The following is a 22,276-nucleotide window of genomic DNA, read 5'->3' as shown; positions in this document are numbered from 1 at the left end:
ATATTAGGGCTTTAATAACACAAAACACACCTCACCCCCTAATACTGCTTTGTTTGAATTCATTCATCCCCAAAGCAACGGAAACAGAAAACGTAAACAACGGATGTTCTCTCCTAAGCACAGATGTTCTGATTCGTAAAAGCATGAGATCGCTAATGGCGCAGTGTTCCCGCTAATGGAACAATCAGGTTTATTCAATGATTCTGCGTATCGTTTTTGTATGAAAGATTTAAAAAAATATAGAACATATAATTTGGAGTACAGCCTGCAAAATTATGCCTATTTTTTTTTTCCAAATAAAATTTTTTATATCATTAAAAAAATAGAGAAAATTACTTCAAAAAAAGTGGATTTTAATAACACATAATAAATGAAAATTCTGTGTCTCTTTGTGATATGCTGCTATCTGCTGTTTAAAAAGAAAAGTTCAAAGTATATTATAAAGGCATTTTTTATCTATTTACGGTTGAATTTAAATGTTTCAGAAGCGATTCAATTTGGGTGTTCCATGTAGTGGAACACTGAGCCGCAAAGGGTTAACAAGTTTGAAAACAGTGCAAATCAGTATTATTTTATTCACAAAGACCATAAATATGATAAATTAGAAGGGGAATCTCGACAAGCAGAGCTTCAAAAATTGGAAAAGAAAAACTCCATCAACAACTTTAAATGCTTTTACAATGAAAAATACCACTAAAATTGATGATATACACAGAACATACATTCGTAAAGTAAGGTACATCATTTAGTGATGTAGACGTAATAAACTATTTGAATTCGATAATTCTTGAAGTAGATCAAGAAAAATTGTCATATACAGACAATTACTAATTTCGAGAAGAGCTACAACTAACGGACAACACGAATTGGCAAAAATGCAACAGAAAAAGTTTATTCAATAATTAGAAACTATATTGTTACGAATTTTGTTGCTTAAAGAGGTAATTTTAGTAGAATTACAATTAAAATTATTGTATGTCCTCGTGCAATGCATCGCGAGACAAATTTTAAGAAAAAGCTATGTCAGAAAAACAAGAACACAGGGCACATGCCTTTAACATTCAGTAAATGGATATCTCGGGAATTGGTAGTGAAAATGAATAAATGTAAATGACTACTATATTAACTGTAACCGCAATTCAAATCTCGTACTGCTTTCCAGTAATTTCCAGAAACAAAAAGTACAAGAAATATCTCATGACCTTGTAATGTTGCGCGCTCCCAACCTGCACGCAACAATAGTGGTGACTGCTATGAACTGGAAATTACACAGTCTTGACAAGGGTCGTGTAATTCCTTCAAAATGCTTAATCGAAGCGAGGCTGGGATGACTGGTTTGTACTCGAGATTTTCGTTTGTTGTTTTCGTATAAAATAATAAATTATCTATTATTTCATAGTTTTCTGCTCTATTTCTTATCGCATCGATATCTGTGTGCTCAAAGCTTTCGGGGTCTTTCAAATATGCATAGATACTTCCAAATTCAGGATCAGCTTTCAATTCAGCAATAATTGTTTCTCTAGAATCTAAAATTTTTGAAGTCAACACAGCGCATTTGAGTTCATTTCATTCATGGTCCAGTTTTATACGAGAAAGTGCGTCAGCTACATTGTTTTCCTTACCCGGTTTATATTTAATTATGAGATTATATTCCTGAAGTTTTAAAGACCATCTTATTAACCTGGGCGTTAGGTTTTTTCCCGAGTAAAGTCTACCAACAGCCGCATGATCCGAAAAGACTGTTACTGGCGCTTTGCCGAAATAAACTCGAAATTTGTGTACAGCCATTAATACGGCTAATGTTTCTCTCTCTGTAGCTGTATAATTCCTTTGTGTAGGGTTCAACTTTTTACTAAAATATGCCAAAGGATGGCCATTTTGCATGAGAACAGCACCTACAGCATAGTCCGACGCACCTGCTGCAATTTCCAGGTTTTCGTCCCCCTCCGGGAATTTCAAAACAGGGGCATTGATGAGCGCTTTTTTAACCTTTCAAATGCGGTATTTGCTTCTGCTGTCCACGTGAATTTACTTTTCTTTCTTTTAATTACTAACAAGGGTTCAACAATATTAGCAAAATCTTTTATGAACGATCGATAATAAGAACATAACCCAAGGAAAGAAGAAAGTTTCTTGGCGGTGTTGGGAGGTGGGAAATTCTTGATGGCTTTTATTTTTGAATCTTGAGTTTCTATACCCTTTTGCGAAATTTTATAACCCAGATATTTAAGTTCTTTAGTTGCGAACTTGCATTTTGAGGCGTTAATTGTGAGACCGACCTCTTTTAATAATTTAAAAACTTCTTCTAGGTCTTTAATATGTTGTTCCAACGTACTACTCGTTATAATTATATCATCTATATAGATTAAAGTCGATTTTCCTAGGACAGGCTTTAGAACAATGTCCATAGCTCTCTGGAATGTTGACAGGGCCCCACACAACCCAAAGGGCATGCGTAAAAATGCATAAGTGTCCGATTTTGTTAAAACGCGGTTTTATGTACGTCTTCGGGTCTCATAGCTATTTGATAGTAGCCAGACGTTAAGTCCAACGTAGTCATGTATCTCGTAGACTTAATCTTTCTAATAATTTCCTCTATGACCGGCAATGGGTAAACTGGGAATTTAGTAACACTATTAAGTTTCCTGTAATCGATAGCAAACCTCCAAGCCCTTTTATCCGAAGGAGGAAAGTCGTTCTTTTTCCTACATAGTACGACTGGTCTCGCGTACTCACTATTTATGGGCGTTATTATGTGGTTCTTTAACATTTCCTGAATATGTTCTTCGATGATTTGTTCTTTCTGTTTATCATAGAGGTAAGGTTTAGTCCTACAGGGTTTGTCGGCAGTTAACTGTATCTCATGCGTAACTATTTGACAACTACCAGGCCATTCTGAAAACAAGTTTGAAAAAGTACTCACCACTTGCTGGATGGCTTGGCTTTCATGGTGATTCAAATGGCTAAGGTCGACTTGCGGTTGTTCCACTGGTTCCACCACCCTCCGATCCATCTCCAGCACGATAGAACTTTCCTGAAAATTCAGTCTGGCCTTCGCGGCTTTTAAAACCTCCATACCTAAAATAAGTGGACTTTGCAAATTTTTTACTACAAAAATTAATACTTTAAGGCTTTCGTTTTGAACCTGTATTTTTAAAGATAGTTTTCCAATACAATGACAAGTTTGTCCTTGCGCTGCTATGATTTCTGTGTTTTTATTTTTAAATAATCGAAACCTATTAAAATTCTTCTTAAAAAAATATCACTCATAAAATTACCTTCTGTTCCTGTATCGATGAGGGCTTCTACTGGTACATCGCCAACCATGACTTGTATAATTGGTAATTGTGAGTTTTTTACGATGACCGTAGTTAAGTATCTTCTTGAGGGTTTTTTCAAAACTTCCGGGGTCTGGACCCTCGCTTTCACAGGCCCCTCTACTCGTTTAAAGCTTTCCTTTCAACTTCTGCCTTCTGGGTACGCGAACGGTTGTTTTCAAATTTCCTTTTTGGGCCTTGACCTTCGAGCTTCGATGAGTTAGCTTGATAGCGCTTTTCCTCATAAGAGCGGTTTAGATTTCTGGTCTGCTCATTTGAAGATTGCCTTCGGATACTTTGAGAATACGATGCTCCTCTAGCTTTTTCCGCTATTCTGCGATTTTGGAACTTGACCGCCAATTGGAAGAGCTCCTGCAATGTGCTTGGGTTTCTAATTTCGAAGTAATCTTGAGCAGCAGGTAGCAATCTTTGTAAGATTATTTCAATAATCTCCGCGTCGGGTTTCTTCCCATACAGCATATCCGTCAGCTTAATTTTTCGCAGAATAAAGTCCGTCAACTCTTCTATATCCCGTTGGTAAAAACTATATAGTTCGGCTTCTAGCCTTGCTCGGTCTTTCACTATGGGGAAGGCCTTTAATAACGATTTTTTGAAATTTTCAATTGTATATGTCTGGCCTCCTAATTCCCCTAAAAATTTGCCTATATTCTTCCACCATAGCGAGGCCTGTCCTCTTAGTGCAGATGTGGCGATGGCAACTTTTTGTCTTTCAGGCACAGGGTAGAGCTGGAAGTGGTTTTCGAGGCCTTCTAGAAATATCGCCACCGAATTTTTTCCGTCGAAATTGACGTTTGGCTTGATTGACGCTCTCATCGTCTGGATTAAGTATCCAAATCCTTCCAATTGGCTTGCCATTTCTTTTTGTTGTCCAGCAGCTTCCATCCAATTTTCGGCCATTTCAGTTCGACAAGTATTCGGGCGCCAATGTAATGTTGCGCGCTCCCAACATCGCCCCCATCTACCGAGGAAGCAAGTCGCGCGTTTTTGGAGCTCCGCGAGTTCGTTTATTAATTGCGGAATTATTTAGTATTGAGTGACAAAAGTTATATCATTGGATAGATCTTTTCTTCCGGTTTAAGAAGAAACTAGTTTTATAGACGTCCGAGCAACGGTTCGGTAATTTTTAATTAATTACCGAAATTGCATTGTGTGCTACTGTGTTAACACTATTGGATTCTTTCAAGCCCTGTTGGAGCAGTGGCCGCTAGCAGCCGCAGCAAAATTTTTATACCCACGTAAAGATCTCTTCAAGACGAACAAGTGCATATCGGTCTTATGTTCTGATGTCAATTAGTTGCGGAGCAATTAATTTTTAAAGTTATTAATTTATCGACCACGAGGAAGACTTGACCCTTGACCTTTCAGCAGTACGAGATTTCAACTCCCTTTCAAACTGGAATACAAAGGGGATTGCCTCCACTGGAATTCAAAGAAGCTTTCAAAGTACTGCTAACAAAAGGGAACGTCCGTCGACCCCCATTGAAGTGGGCAGCAGCCAACAACAAAAGGAACCTTGGCATAGTGGAAAGTAATTATCAGAACTACTAACTACTGATCTAATTGGATTAGCGCTTTTGTTTCTTCAGATCTGACAGTTTGAAATCCAGAGGAGTAAGACGAACTTAAATTGGAGAAAATCGACCGGTTATTTCCGAAGTTACGGATTAATTGCTTTATACGGAAAATGCGTAATTAGTGTGAAATAATCAAGTGTGTGGTGTTTTATTTTCTGTGCTCTCCCTCTTTGGATTACGTTCTAATTCTGATGTCAGAACAGATGAAGAAACGTCGACCAAGTCTAATTACTAATTAAGTAATTAGCCCAATTAAGAAGAAGTGATTAGATCGGCGACACTGCTGATGCTGTGAGGATTATCCAGACACCAAGCTTGTGATTTTTGGGCAAACAGAACCGTAGTTACGGACTTAGTGACTTTTCGAACTTCCGTCATCTAATTAATTAGTGCGCTCATCAGAACGCCGTGCCTTAAAGCGCCTGTGTTGATACCGGATTATCAGACTCCCGACTCTGCAACAGATGAAGAACAGAGAAGCGGTACGGTAAAGGTAGGCTTCTAATTTTAATCACACCCCTAATTAACTTCGGTTAATTAGTCTTTAGCAATCTATCTCCCATTTCCACATCTGTTCATAGTTCAAGAACAATTGGTTTATCTTGTGCATTTACATACACAATAGTGACTCTAATTAGTGTTGGAGACACCTCGCAGTCAACTAATTAACCTATTTAATTACTCCACTTTAATTTATATATACAATCGTTAACTTTTGTTAATTAATTAAGCAGACGGACATATTTGTCCACACACACGCAATACTCTCTGATAATTGACATATTATGTTATAGTATTGACACATACTGCTACACTTTGTATGTTTTTATGCTTGTATCATTTGTTTATTAATTAGCACTCCGCCATTTTTGGACACCTAACTGATTGCATACTTGTGCCACATAAGATTTATGTGTTAACACCATTTTGTTTAAACTCCAATTTAATAGTACTGTGTCACTGTAGCAATTACTATTGTTAACCAGCACACGGTTACTGACAACACTCTTGATATTTCTGTGCACACATAAGTATTTAGTTAAGTACACGGCCATCTCTGGTCCTACACAATTTATTGTATTGCAATTTATGTTTAGTACACATCCATTACTGGCCACAGTTCAGTATTTTGTATACGTATCCTCTTACATGAATACATATTTGTTATTTCTGTGCTTATAACATAATTAATTGCTAAGTAGACGGCCATTTCTGGTCACACCTAAATTTGAGTATTTGCTATCTGTTTAGCACACTGTCATAATTGGCCACACCACAATAGTTGGTTTATGTGACATAATACTCTGATTGTATACTCCATTTTTGTACACACCTATTCCTGTATCAGTAATATTTGTTCAGTACACAGCCATTATTGGCCACCTATCAGTATCTTGTTCATACCCCACTAGATTGTATATAGTACAGCGTCATATTTGGCCACACATCAGTATCGGTAGTACATTGCATTTTGATTAGGCAATTTATTTAATACGGCCTGTTAATGTGTCACAAGCATTATTAAGTGATCAGTTTGAGAGTATCAATAATCGCATACAAGGTGTTCAGTGCTGTCTTATAGTGATTGTTGTGCTAATACAAATGATCTCACTCTGTGCAAAAAGTGCTCCTGATAGTGATACAGTGTCTACGAATGTTTTTAGTGTTAACAGTGTAAACACAGTGTTTATGATCTATTTTATAAGTGCCTCGCTTTGTGATTAAAGTGCTTAGTATAGTGATCAAGGTAAAAGTCTTTTACAATCTCAGCAGTGTTCCACAAGTGTTGTGATACAAGATTTGTGATCTAGTGAATTTGTGAAGTACATGTGATTGTGATACAAGTTAGGTGTTTAGGTGAATCAGTGAAAGTATCAATACCCTCGTGCTTAAAAGTGCTAACTTCGTGATTTCAAGTTTCAACGTGTGATAAGTGTTAAGTGAAATCTACTTTTCATCTCAAGTGCTTTGGTGCACATCAGTGCCACAGCGATTAGTGTAATAAGTGTTTAGGCCATCTGTGTGTGACATAGTGCAAGCAAGCTCTTTTAGGTGATTTTGTCAAGCTCTCAACGGCAACATTTGGAGTGTACTTGAACTGTGAAATGACGCGTCCATCCGTTATTCCGGCAGAAGACAACCATCCCGCTTCACTAGATACAGAAGAACTGCTAGCCTCAGACCTCACTACGCAAGAGCGGATCGAAGTTCTTGCTAAGGAAATTCGCACCATAACAGATACATACCGAGGAGGCCGCTATTTACTTTCTCAGAATCTGCGGGACAGATTGAGGGACACACTATCTACCCTTCAAGGCATTGCTCTAGAAGGTCCGGAATTCCGCCCAAAACCACCAGCAGTAGAGGTCGGCACGAATACGTCCACCTTCGTCTGTTGCAGTGCTGTTCATACTCTCCCGCCTCCCACGCAACGGTCAACTGACGTCCAGGTGCCTCTACAGCCAGTCCAGCATACACCGCCAAGCTTCGCAGAAGTTTTACGTAAAAGCAGCAAACCTAGTTTGGTCATAAAACCAAAGACCAAAAGGCCCCCAGGAGAGCTACGAAAGGTCCTACAAGACAAGGCTCCTCTGCATAAGATTCCAATAGCTGTCCAAAGAATACAACCAGGCCCGCAAGGGGGATTAGAAGTCTATTGCAACTCAGAGGAGGAAATAGACACGCTAAGAGAACACCTTCAGAAAACAGATCTGGACTTGGATATACAACGAAAACAGCGTCGTCAGCCCAGAATCGCGATACATAATGTTGAAGAGAACATTAAGCCTGAGGAACTCATATCAGAACTCAGTGCCACAGCAGGAGTGTCCACGAAGAACTACACAGCTCTCTTCCGCCTGCGAGAAAGAAGGTCCCACAAAGTTAAGTGGATTATACAATGCACACCGGGAGGATTTGCAGTTGCCACAAAGATCAGAAGAATATTCACTGCCTGGCAGTCATATGGCATCTCCGAGTTCCTGGGAATACGGAGGTGCTATCGCTGCCAGCAATATGGCCACAGTCAGGACTCTTGCAATGCTAAAAAGGTCTGCTGCGGTTTCTGCGCTGGCAACCACGCCACAAGAGAATGCACAGCCAAGCACCCATCCTGTATTAATTGCGGAGACGAAAACCACAGGATGGGAACAAAATACAACTTCAACCACCCCGCATATGCCCCAGAATGCTTCATCTACCAGAGGGAGGTCGTCCGAATCCGGGGAGCAACAGAATACTGAAGAGTACACCAGCGGCAACCAAATGATGCCAGACCGCAGAGATCAGGGAACAGCAGAGGCACGAATTAACAAAGAGACAGTGACGGAGGAAACTCCAGTAAGAATACTGCAAATCAACATGCAACGAGCAAGAGCCTCTGTAGCACAGAAAGTGCAGTATGCAGTAGCCAAGAATATAGACTTAATATTGGGGCAAGAACCTTATGTAAGAGAAGGTATGGCAGCAGGTTTCCCGGTGAAATGGAATGTGTATCAGAAAGTAGACAAGGACAGTGCGCCGAGAGCCATAATAGTATGTTGCCGGACGGCCTGGTCCTCGATAATCATAAAGGCTGAACGTGATAATGTTGCAATACTAATAGAAGTGCAGTCCCTAATGCTAGCAGCTGCATCTTGCTACTCGCCACCAACCTCCGACATAGAACACACAGTGAGATTTATGGAATATGTGGTCAACAAAGTAAAAGTCCCCTATCTACTCTTCGGCGGAGACTATAATGCCCATAACGTCACTTGGGGGTATAGAGACACAGACGCAAAGGGCAGGGAGCTTGAGGACTTCTTCGGTTCAAGGAACCTAGTAATTAATAATGCAGAAAATGCCCCACCCTCATTTGATAGAGGCTTTGCTCAGGGCTGGCCTGACCTTACAGTCACGTCACTTCAAGCAGCTTCAATACTAGCAGACTGGCAAGTGGTCGATCAGGAGAGCTTGAGTGACCACAGGTTCATAACCTACACCGTGCAGCAAAGAACTTCCATAACTAAAATCAAGCGTTATAATCTCCCCGGAAGAAAGCTCCCAGGCTTTACACGAACAGTCAGAAGGCAGTTGGAGAATCTCGAATCAGGATTGGAACAAGCGAGCACAATGGAGGAGCTGGAGGCCTTCTCAGTCACGCTGCAGGATGCACTGCAAGCGGCATGCGACCAAACCCTTCCAAAAAGGAAACCACAGAGACTGCAGGAATTGCACTGGTGGACCGGTGCCTTGCGAACACAACAGAGCAAATGTAGAGCCCTCAGACGAAAGCTAAAATCTGAGAGACGTGCACAAGTAGAGTCAGACACACTTGTCATCTTCAGGAGAGAGCGAGCGGTCTATAAGAAAATGATCATACAAGCGAAAGTACAATCATGGAGAGAGTTTTGCTCCACAACCAAAGCAATATATGGCCTGCATCATAAGATAGCGACGGGGAAAGTTTTTAAGCCGTCACAGCTGCAAATCCCCTCGTCGCTAGATAGCAGCCAGGAGTATACGGCCGACACACTAAGAGAAATAATGGGCACGGTGTTCAGTCAGGACACTCAGGACCAGGAGACAGACGAGCAGGCAGCTCTTCGTGCAGAGGCAGAACAACTAGAAACAGTTACAGACCCTGAATTTACAGCCCTGGAATTACATAGAGTACTGGCCAGTCTTCCCCGAAAGAAAGCCCCTGGAATCGATGGGATGGACTATGCAATAGTAAAGACTGTAATCAAGACCCATCCGAACTTCTTTCAAAAGTATTTTAACAAGCTTTTCACAATAGGACTCTTCCCCATGCCTTATAAAATAGGCCAAGTAATACTGTTTCTCAAAAAGAATCGTGATCCTTCGCAAGCCTCCTCATTCCGCCCCATCTGCCTTCTTTCGGCGATGGGGAAGGTATTTGAAAAGCTTCTGGTGAATAGACTGCGCCACCATCTGCATGTCACAAATTTTCTCAGTGATCACCAATATGGTTTTAGGACTGGGTCGTCGACAGTGCATGCCCTTTGTGACATCAAAGAGGCAATTCTTGAAAACAGACATAGCGGCCACCACACGGCGATGGTCAGTATTGACCTTAAGAACGCCTTCGACACGCTGTGGTGGCCGGCAATAAAATCAGCCCTGAGAAGATGTAAATGTCCTAATAATGTTTATGCAATGATAAGCAATTATCTGCAGGGCAGGAGACTTTTAGCAGTACACAATGCCGGCATTATTGAAAAGACACAGATGAGAGGGTGTCCTCAGGGGTCGTGCGCCGGGCCACACCTTTGGAATCTTACTTTCAATGAAGTGCTTACTGCTCCATGGCCGGCGCACACCCGGATTTTCGCATATGCGGACGACGCCGCCCTGATAGTAAAGGGCTCAACACGAAGGGAATTGCAACGTAATTGTAACGAAGTGTGCACTCTCTTTCAAGAGCGGTGCAATAAGCTGAAACTGATTATTGCAGAACAAAAGACAAAAGTTCTTCTCATCCCCAAAAAAGGAGGCTCCCTAGTACGCAGGCCCACAATAAAAATTAATGGAGAGCGGATAAAGACAGTGTCAGAACTCAGACATCTTGGCGTCATTTTTGACGAAAAAATGAATTGGATCCCCCACGTGCAAAGCCTTAAACTAAGGACAACTACAATACCTCGACAAATGAAGATGTTCTATGGATTTAAATGGGAACTGAACCCCCACATACAAAAGGTGCTGTATTCCACAGTGGTAGAAAGAATAGTCACGTATGCTGCTGCAGTATGGGCCTACCCAATGCAAGGGAGAAAGGTTAAACACCTTAATGCCATTCAACGACCCTTTGCATTGGGTATTACCCGGGCCTATCGCACCACTTCAAGCGACGCCATTAATGTGCTGGCAGGCTTACTCCCTCTTCACATCCGTGCTGAGGAGGAAGCAGCACGACAGCAAGTATTACAACTCAAAAAAGTGGTCACATTTGATGAAGAAATTTACTCCCCTGAGGAGTATGAGGAAAGCTGCAACCCGTTGGATGTACACCCAGCGGCTAAAGGAAGAGGGGTATACGTCTCGGTGAAGCCTAAGGATAATAACCAGCCACTTGGCCTGACAGTTTACACGGACGGGTCAAAGTTGGAGGAGAAAGTGGGCTGTGCCTACGCCGCCATGAGGCAGGGGATCATCATAGAAAAATGGAAGGGCCGGCTCAGACAAAACAACAGCGTTTTCCAAAGTGAAGCCTTGGCCATATTACAAGCAATCCATTATGTACATTCCATAAGATGCAGGCAGGCCACAGTAAAAACTGACAGCTTGTCAACATTACATGCGATTTGGAACCCCGACCATCCCTCTGAAATTATTCAAGAGATACAGAAGGCCCTTAGAAATAATCCAAATTTTAAGATTACATTAGAATGGATAAAAGCACACGCGGGCCATGAAGGGAATGAAATTGCAGATCAGCTTGCCAAGGAGGCCACCACAGAAACAGCAATAGCAGAGACAGTTATACCATGGCCGCGTTCTTACTTCAAGCGTACGCTGAGATTGAAAGCCATGGGGAAGTGGCAATGTGAATGGGACGAGAGCAACACAGGGAGGAGGACCCATTGCTTCTGTGGTTATGTGGACGCAGACAGAAATATAGCAAACACGCAGCTCGCAAGGTTTATCTCAGGCCACGGTCCCTTTCCTGACTATTTCTACAAACGTGGTTTCTGCAATACAAGTCAGTGCACATGTGGAGGACCGGGCTCGCCAGAGCATTACTTGGAGACATGCCCGCTGACTGAGGGTCTCCACATTAGACTACCAGCCAATAACAGACAGCCGTTCTGTAAATATCTGATTAAGCAACGGCACCTAATTAAAAAGATTGTGCAATTAATGGACAAATTAGCGGAGCTCAATCTGGATTTGTGCCAAATTTAGCTCCGTAACATAAAGCGTATGTTATCCTCAAAATAAAATACCCTATGCAACTATAAGATTTAATGTCAGCAGTAAAAATTATAGACCCAGAATCAATGAGAGTATTAAGAAAGTAAATATGTAAATAAATATAATAAGCTCGCGAGTAATACTATATAAATGTGCATGAGTCATACCTTCAACAAGCAATGCAAACAGAAATGTAGAGTGGTGCAAGCAAGCAATGTACAATGCATCCCCCTCAAAGTACAACGCTATATACATGTAAATATGCTCAGTGCAAATGTGTTTATTAAGCAAGCGTGTTAATCAAGTGTGTTTCCAAGTGTACTCCAATTTACTGGCACACAGCATTATCACATATGTATCCGAAAATGTGCACTGTATACTCGAAAATGTGCATATAGTGCACATAGGCCATCCTTAATATAAGAAATCTTATGCAATCATAAGACCCAATGGTATAAGTAAAGATTATAAATCTAGTATTTAAGAGAATACTCAAGAATGTAAATATGTAAATAGATTTCATAAGTATCGCTTGTAATATGTAATATGCTCCGCGTATGTAAATATGTAAATATGATTGATGCAAAAGTATTAATCGAGTGCGTCGCAAATTGATTTCAGCATAAATAGTGCAAATATGTAATTAAGCCTCCTCAGTCTAGCAAGCAACATTATACCTCAATGTGGAAAGAAAGTTATGTAATGGTGTAAATATGTAAATAAGTTTCTATTGATAGCAAGCACCATTACAGGTGCAAAAGCAAACGTTCACAACAGGATATGAATATAAAACTGCAGCAAATAAGGGATGTGAATATAAACTGCAGCAAATAAGTTTAGCAGGAACCCGAGGATGGACGACACTATGAATGTCTCAAAGCTTATAACACATGAACTACTACCAATGAACCGAACTAATAAACAGAAATCCAATGACTGTACTATATGTATCAGTAATTACAGACACTCATATGTAATAATCGAATAACAATGTAACATACAGAATTATAATGTACTAGAAAGCAATATAATGTGCCAGAAAGCAAAATTTGTATGTAAAACCAGAAAATGCATCTAATCATATGAGTAGCCCTTGTAAGGCCATCTTTATATTAATTCTATGATTTAAAAAAAAACTGGGCCCGGGCGGTAGGATGGAGTTAACTCCCGAGGGCAGTTTTGGTCAGTAGGACCGCCACCGGGGTGAATTAGGCTTTGGGTTTGGGCGCCAGGTGTGGGGCCCTTGTGTGGCTTCAGGGGTTGTTTTAGATAAAGGTGGATGTGGTGCTACACCAATTAACCTATGGTAGAGGGGTGGTGCCCACGTCCTCCGTCGCATGTCGCATGTCGCATGCACGCTCCCAACCTGCACGCAACAATAGTGGTGACTGCTATGAACTGGATACACAAAGTCTTGAGAAGGGATTAAATCCCTTTTTATTCAACTTTAGAAATTACAGATGCGTGCTCTTGACGCTCACAAACTACGCCGACCCGGCGGTTAAATAGAAATAAGGAACTAAAAATGAATAATAACAAGTGACTACCTACGAGGCTCTCTAAAACGTAACTAACCTAACCGCGTTCTAAGATACCGCTGACAATGCAGCAAACTTCTGAATATTACGTTGAAAGATTTAACTATCTACCGAGGCAAGCACACAGTCCGAAACGCGTGGTTCTTCAATTTCTAACTAGCCACCTCCACGCTCGTGAAGCAAGAAAGCACACTTTCGAACTCGTTTCCCTTCTATTTAACTCAGAATACTTCCGCTGACTATTTTGAATACTTTGCGCGTTCTACTAAAATTTATATACTCTGGCATTGGTAATTCCAGGGGAAAGTAAGGCTTGACAGGAAAGATAGTTTAAACTTAAAATAAATGTTAGTTAAAATAAATATAAACCCTCGTGGTTCTTCAATTTCTAACTAGCCACCTTCACGCTCGTGAAGCAAGAAAGCACACTTTCGAACTCGTTTCCCTTCTATTTAACTCAGAATACTTCCGCTGACTATTTTGAATACTTTGCGCGTTCTACTAAAATTTACATACTCTGGCATTGGTAATTCCAGAGGAAAGTAAGGCTTGACAGGAAAGATAGTTTAAACTTAAAATAAATGTTAGTTAAAATAAATATAAACCCTACAACCTGTTTAAAACTATAAATGGTCAGAGAGAGACCATCCGAGTTCATTTTCTGAGTTATTGTTATTGCGAGTTGTTTAGTTTTGATAAAGCTTTCACATTGGGTGCGCTTTGCATTGCGTTGTGTTTAACGCTTTTAGTAGTTTGATGTAAAACTACTGATTATACTGCGTGATACTGTTACAGTTGTACGAGTATATCTGAAGAAAATTCCAGAATTATGGTATATTTTTTAATAAAAATATATTTTATTTACCTATTATCGGACATGTGCATTCAGTCTATTAAAAACTCGTACGGACGGAACAATACATATATTTTTCAAAAACTGTGCATTAAAGTACTGATTATATGCAATTGGATTAATTATGTTTTATTCTTTCTAAGATTTCTATTACTTTGTTTTGTGTTATTGTCCTTGGATACACTTACTGGAGAAACTTAAAGAACTGATATTTTTAACAACTGAGAAATATAGCAACAGTAAAATCAATTAGTAATCTAACCAATTAGTAATCTAATTAGTAGATCACATTAGTAAGCTACATCTTACTAATTTGATCAGCATTTGCACCGACGGAACTGAGTTTCATTGATAAAAAACACAACAAACTTCCTTGTACAGAAGGCATAAAATTATGCGCATTTTAGCTGCATTTCATTTTAAACGTATTTTCTCGAAGATTTATTGCACGTATGTTTAGTATTCAATTAATTCAGTTCTCACTTCTCGGCAAAGCAAAAATGTATAAAACCTGACAATATCTTCATTAAGAATGGAAAAATATAGAAAACTATAAAACACTAAAATACAGTTAAAACAATTAGAAAACAATTTTTACAATTAAAATTAGAGTTTCCACGCAAAATTATTCGAGTAGCGGGCAAGAAGGCAGACTTATCAGTGCATAAAGTTTACTTTTGGTCACACTCTGCAAAAAGACACTGAAGGTGCAGAAACTGACCTAGCTCACTATTCTGCTAAGTTTCAAACTTAAATAAATATGGCTGGGTAAAAGAAATTAGGCTTAGCCCATTTTTAAAGGAAAAAATGCACATAAGAATAAAAAACTGAGCTCACGGAGCCGAGTAACAGAGTGGGTATATAGATATATTTATATACTTTTGGTACGGCCGATTGCAACCCAAAAAGGAACGTGCGCAATTACGTATTATAACAGTCCTATATAGGAAATAGCGAACGTTCTGAAGCTAATCGTTTTTGTGTTGTGCGAGATACATACATACATACGTACGTACGACGTCACGAAAAAATCGTTTTTGAATCCATTTTATAAACCGTTTTGGGAAAAAGAGTCTTTTGTTCCTTTCTTACTTACATTTGTCATGCAAAAACATCTTTAAATTCCATTCGATAGCGGTCAAAATGAATATTTTCGTGGAATTTGGATACCCGGAATTTTTCTGGTTGCAATACTTCCTTTACTTTGTACTGAATTAGAAAAAGAAAATAAAACTTTAGAAAACATTCCAATGTATATTGCACTAGCAAACGCTTTGCGCTATAGTAACTATTTTACAAGATATTATGGATAAAATCATTGCAACTATTAACTTTATTCAAGTGAATGCAGCGTCCCATCATGAATTTCGAAAAATACTTTGATCATAAAACATACAGTGCTGAGTATTTCAAAATTCGTCGGTTATCAAGAAGACAAATTCTCAATCAAATTTTCACTCTGCGAAGGTAAATTTTACCATTCTAAGAGAGTAAAGAAAATCATGCTAATTTACCGGGAAAAAAACTGTGTGGGAACTTTTGCAACAATTTTTTTTTTCCTTCTTGTGGTGTCATTGAAACACTCTGATTCTTGAACGATATCTAGTCCACCAGCAGTCGAGCGGTAAAGTCGCTGAACACTGGTAGCTCGGTCCGAGATTCGACATCCTCGAACGAGCCAGCTGCGTGGGCGTTTTCGTGGCTCTTTCCAGTTTCCCTTAGAAAGTCCTCCACAAAGGCTTCCCTCGCCTTAAGCAGATAGCCCTCGAGGCTTTGCCATAATCTTATAAACAATCCATTTTGTCATAATCACATAAAACAACTTATAAGGTATTTCTCCCGCCTTCTTAGCGTGCCTTCGTGGTGTAGTGGTTCGAATGCTGGGCGCGTATTCCAGAGGTCCGTGGTTCGATTCCCGGCGAAGGCGTTTCTCATTTTTCATCTCTCCTGTTTCAAAAATAACCTAATGTCTCTAAAGTAGCGCCCGAACTAAAAGGGTGGTGGGTGATGATTCCCCACATCCCAGGATTTGGCGATTGGGTCCCCTAAAAAAACCAGTTGCTCTTTAAAAGGGGGAGTACATAAGGTATTTCTCCCTTTTTCTTATCATACCTTCGTGGTGTAGTGGTCTGCATGCTAGGCGCGTATTCCAGTAGTCCGTGGTTCGATTCCCGGCGAAGGCGTTGCTCATTTTTCATCTCTCCTGTTTTGAAAATAACCTATGTTCCTACAAACTATTTCTCATCAACTTTTATTCAAGTATTACTCTTCACTCTCCATTCAAGAACTCTCTAATAAAAAACTATACTCTTATTCTAAACTCTTTACAAAACTTATATTCTCAGCCCCTACTATTCTCATACATTACGTAGTTTATCTTCAAAATTTGAAATGATTTTCTTCTGTATTTACTTACGTAGTTATGTTTCATTTATTGATATATTTATTATCTTTATGTATTAATATATTTAATTAAAAAAAATTTATTATATAATTCTCAAAATTCTAATACTATATTGACTTCATATATAACAATATTGTAATTAGGCATTTATCTAATTCTAAATTTTTATTTATCGTAGCTATTTATGTATTTATATATTTATTTCTTGATATTTAATTTTTATTATGTAATTATCAAATTTCTAAAACTTTATTGAATTTTATATATAACAAAGCAGTTAGTAGATGATTACATCAGTTGAGCATAAAAGATGACTGTCTTAAAGAAGGTACTGTTGCTCATCTGATGGTAAATAAATAAATAAATAAACCACCCATTTTGCACGATACCCTCTAGTAATTGTTGATTTATCACAGCTTTGTTTCTCAGTAAAATTAGTTTCTTCTTAAATTTCGCCATAGCTATTCAAATCTTTTTTCTTTCTACCTCAAAATTATCTCATAATTTAGCTGCATACACGTTCCACGGGAAACAAGTCTTGTTATCCACAAATTTTCAGATTCAACTTTTGAAAACTAGCATCGTATTAAAAGTTATTATATCTATTATTCAAAGTTAATAATCAATTATTATTAGATTTAGTAAAAATCCTCAAAGCTTCCAATTCCATAAATTTATCATAATTTCGGACTTGGAACCAATTTTTAAACTAATTTTAAATTTATGAAATGTTTTGAAATATTAAATGTTTCTGATCGCTGACTACCGTGCCGAAGGGCCCGAGTTCGGATCCCGGAGAAGGCATGGATGTTTGTAAATGTATCGTGTGCGTGCGATACACTTACAATTTTTCAAACTTACGTGAGAAACTTTTGACTGAAAGTCCTCTCTAGAGTTTGATGGTACGGGAAGAGGAGTGGGAGACCCTCGGACCCGTCCCCCCCCGGGGTGCTACCCATAAAAATTGGGGGCGGAACTAAGCTAAATCTCACTGTCACCCGTAAAGTGCACAAGACTGCTGCCAACGATAGGCGTAATCTTGCACTTCTTGCCACGAGGAATTTTGTGGGCTTGGGTTGACTACAGGTTAGACAAGTGAGCACTGGCCAACAATAACAAATGTTTCTGATGCATTAACATGTGTTTTCTATCTCGCTCACAGACTTCCCCAATTTAGTTTCTACCACAAAAGATGATTCAGAAATTCGGCAGACCCTTCCTGCAAAGCGTGCATAAACAAGTCAAACATTTGAAGATTTTTTCCACGAAAGTGTTGGGTAGAATCAGTACAATATATTGATGTTACATTTTTATATTTTTGAACAACATTATTTTTTTACCTAACATGAAATTAAATAGAGTTTTAGGTTTAAAAGAAATTATTAGAAGAAAATTATTATTAAATAGAATTTAAGAGGATGTTTGCTTCCGACATATTAGAGGAAGATAAGCGAAAGGCCTGGGTCTGTCTCACTGCTTCAAAGCCAGTTATTCCAGATTTTTTTTCTCGTCCAGTAGCCATGAAATTATTTTGTCTTTTGACTGGGTACGATTGTCTGAATCCCTGTCTTTTTAAAATTCTACTTAAGGACTCTTCAGTTTGTACTCTTTGTAACTCTGGTCATTCCATGGAGAAGGAGCATACTGACGAATGCACTGCACTATTATCTTTTAATTTCATTGTTCTTAAGCTTTATGTTATTGTAACATAAGCTTATTGCTCCTAAACATAAGCAGTTCTACTTAAGGACTCTTCAGTCTGCGCGCTTTGTAACTCTGGACAGTCCATGAATAAGGAGCATAATTGACGAATGCACTGCCCTATCGTCTTTTAATTCTATTGCTCTTAACATACAATTGTTATTGTTCTGAAGCTCATTGTTATTGTAGGGTCAGCATATTGTCCCCAAACATAAGCAATTCTACTTAAGGACTCTTCAGTCTGTGCGCTTTGTAACTCTGGACAGTCCATGAATAAGGAGCATATTCGCAAATGTACTGCATTATTATCTTTTAATTCTATTGTTCTTAACATAAGCAATTGTTAGTGTTCTTAAGCTTAGTTTTATTGTAATGTCCGTTTATTGTCCCCAAACATAAGCAATTCTACTTAAAGACTCTTCAGTCTGTACTCTCCGTAACTCTGGACAGTCCATGGCTGAGGGGCATACTGCTGAATGCACTGAATTATTATCTTATAATTCTATTGCTCTTAACATAAACAATTATTATTATTCTCAAGTAATTGTTATTGTAACTTAAGCTTATTGTTCCCAAACATTAGCAATTCGACTTAAAGACTCTTCAGTTTACTCTTTGTAACGGTGGACAGTCCATGGATAAGGAGCAAATTGGCGAATGCACTGCACTTTTACATTTTGATTCTATTGTTCCTATTTGGAAGCAAGATCAATGCTTAATGGCTTAGTTGCCAAATATATGGCATTTGTAGAAATAAATAAATTTTAGCGAATCATGAACATTACTAATTTCTCGACAACTTCAGAAATGAGTATATCTAATGAGTTACTTCATTGCTTCTACATCCCAAACATAGGCAAGTTGAGACCACGAACGAGACAATTCAGATATTTTAACGCATTGTCGATGTCAGTTTTTACGCATGAAGACTTTTAGCTAATTCGCCGAGTATTGATTGTGCCGCTTTCCTTTATCTGTTTTTGCAGCTAAATTTGTCTCGGGGTGCTAAGATGATTTACTAGTGTTCCCATCGATCCCGTGGAGACGTTTGTTTTCAATTGGGTCTTCCATTTTTACACTGCTGCTGCTGATGATCTTTCCTTCTGGCTTATATCCCACTTAATTACTATTGATCGCGCGGCGTTCTTTTGTTTGCGAGATCTTTAGAATGGCACACAGTAGTATGAATGGCTGGCTCTAAAGGATATCGGTTAGGTAGCTTTTGTCGTTGCACTTTTTATCGTGTATTGTGAATCATGAAAGATCATTTGCTGCTGTGTCATCAACGCAATCAACGCAGCAATGTCACATAGGCTTTCATGAAAACTATACAATAAGAGTGGTTCTTGTATGCATTAAACAGAAAAGCCGGTAAATTCGATATACCGTTGAAAGGTTCAGTAAAACAATTTAACTTTTGAGCATCTGCAAAATAAATGTTTAATACTTCTCCGGTTTTGAAAATTATAAACCAGAAGCACAGTGTTCTTTCTCGCCCAGACGGTATAGTGGATAGGGGAGCCTACTACGGTACCGAAGGCAAAAACGTCTATGTAAAGAAGGAAAGGCTCCATAGACGTAATGTAAACCAGTTTGCCTTCTACGTTGCTAGAAAGAAGAGGGAAATTCGCCAAGGGATTTGGCGATGAACCTGTTGGCCAGAATTTCCCCTTCTGTGATGAGCCCACCAGCGGCCAAGCGGTAAAGACGCTGAACACTGGTAGTTCGGTCCGAGGTTCGAATCCCGCGAACGGGCTGACTGCATGGGCGTTTTCGTGGTTTTCCCCATGTGTAACGTGTATACGAGCCAGTTTCCCTTAGAAAGTCCTCCACGAAAGGCATCCCTCCCCTTAGGCAGATAGCCCTAGTGTGCTTTGCCATAATTAAATACACCACCACACCCCTTCTGTGATGTACCGGGCCTGGCCGATATTTTCCTCCTCCGCGACGTGTACAGAAAATTGAGGAACACGAGTGAATAATAATGAATAAGGAAATTAGGTGAAGTTTCACTTTCACTGGCTGTTGAACTTGCATTACCCATATCGCAGTTTGATGTCTGATTTTATATCCGTCAATACGCAGGAAGAAAAAAATGGAGTCGCACAGCTTTAAACTCTTGATAAACGTGACCGTCGAACCTGTTTGAACTTCGACATCAGCTTCAAGCTTTGACGCTTTTTGGCGACAGATATTTCACGCATGCGCAGCTGTTTCCCTTTTCGTTCATGCATGGCTGCACTCTAGATATGCAGCGAGACAAAAGTCCTCATTTGTGGATTGGTGGGAGTGGAGAGGGGTGGTAGACCCCAGATGCCCCCGGGGTGCTCTTCCTCAAAATTGGGGGTGGAAAATAGAAGTCCCACCTCTCTTCGGATTAGGCTCTGGCAGCCATTGTTCCATGGAATATGGACAAGACAAAAACAGTGTTCTTTCAATAACTTCGATCCAACTGCGATCAAAAGACTAACTCTAAAGTTTGTAAGGTGTATTTTAATTTTATAACAGTTATTTTAATTTAGATAACCTTTCCTGTGAATTCTTGTTTCCCACTTACAACTCCCTACCAGAATGAATTTTTTAGAATCGCGTTGAATGCAAATGAGTTAGAAGTAGTATTAAAGAAAGGTTCAACTTACTTCGTCGGAGAGAGGTAGAAATCCAGAGCAGCGCGCGTTTGCCTTCGGGCTAAGTCTCTCACGAAGCTGTTACGTATATACGTGTCTTTTGATATTCGCCGGCTAGTTTAAATTAAGGCCGAACCATGTTAGATACTTGTAGTAGCTTCGGCTAAGTCGCTTTTAGTTTGTTCTGATTTAGTTTTTATTCTTATTTTGAGTTCAAGCCCGAGTGGAGGCTTTGATGTAAAAACCAAGAAAGGGGCTGATTGTTCATCTTATTTTGAGTGAAATTAAAGGGTAGTTAACCCTTCTTGAGTCTACGACTTCTGTTATTTTAGGGATAAGTCACTTTACAGTTCTCAGGGTTCCTCGACATTTATTTTAGCAGAGTACGCGTGAGGAAATCTACAAGTTGTTGTTTTCCTCTCCTGTTATTGGATGCTGAAGAGGATTTCAGCAGTAGATTTTTCAGTGTTTCGTTAACGATCTTGAGCTTTTCCTCAGAAAGCTTTTCACGGAAGTATCAGTCTCCTTACTGGCAAAGTGACTAAGTCAACTGAGTACTGAGTGTTGCACTGGGCTCGAATTGCGACAAACAGACAGACTGCTTAGGCCTTTTCATAGTTTCCCTATACTTATTGTTAACTAGCAGCTTCGCTGCCAGCCTTCGTCTGGCTTTTAAATGTACCGGAAAAATGGCTGAAGGGAACACCTAACGTTAAATTTAAAAACTGCATAGAATTTTACTCTGCAGAACAACTTCATAAAAAAAAGTTATTACGTATAACAAAATTACAATGAAATAAGCAATATCCCTTAATGCAAATATTAATTATCCTAATAAATAAATTAACCAACTTTCCTTTGCAAAATCTTAACAACTCAAATGGTATAAAGGAGGTTAAGAACTTTGTTTCCTAAAAAAAAATCACTCAAAACTTTTCAATATCTTAAAGACAGTGAAATGAGCAATAAATCACATAAAAGAATTTAAAAAAAAAAAAAAATTCTGAAAAGCAAAGTATAATTAATGATATTTTATCTTATATTTTCAAGAGAAAAAAAATTAGGTGCTACTTTGATAGACGGTTGCACGAATTTTTGTCGATTTACATTGGCTTTTATTTCAAATAAAAATGCAAAATTAAATTGATCTGTAATATTTAGAATCCATAAATAATATTTAAAACACGGAATTTATGCATACAAAAACGCATTATTTTTTAAATAAAATGACAACAAAGTATCGGTTACCTTAAATAACTTATCCAGCAATAGGTATGCAAGTCATATTATTCACCAAAAGAAAAAATTACCAAAATCCGTGCA

Source organism: Stegodyphus dumicola, chromosome 1 (genome assembly GCF_044657685.1).
Source record: "Stegodyphus dumicola isolate Sdum_Otavi_A_Nest chromosome 1, ASM4465768v1".
NCBI classification, from domain to species: Eukaryota; Metazoa; Arthropoda; class Arachnida; order Araneae; family Eresidae; genus Stegodyphus; species Stegodyphus dumicola.
This window is presented reverse-complemented; position numbering follows the sequence as displayed.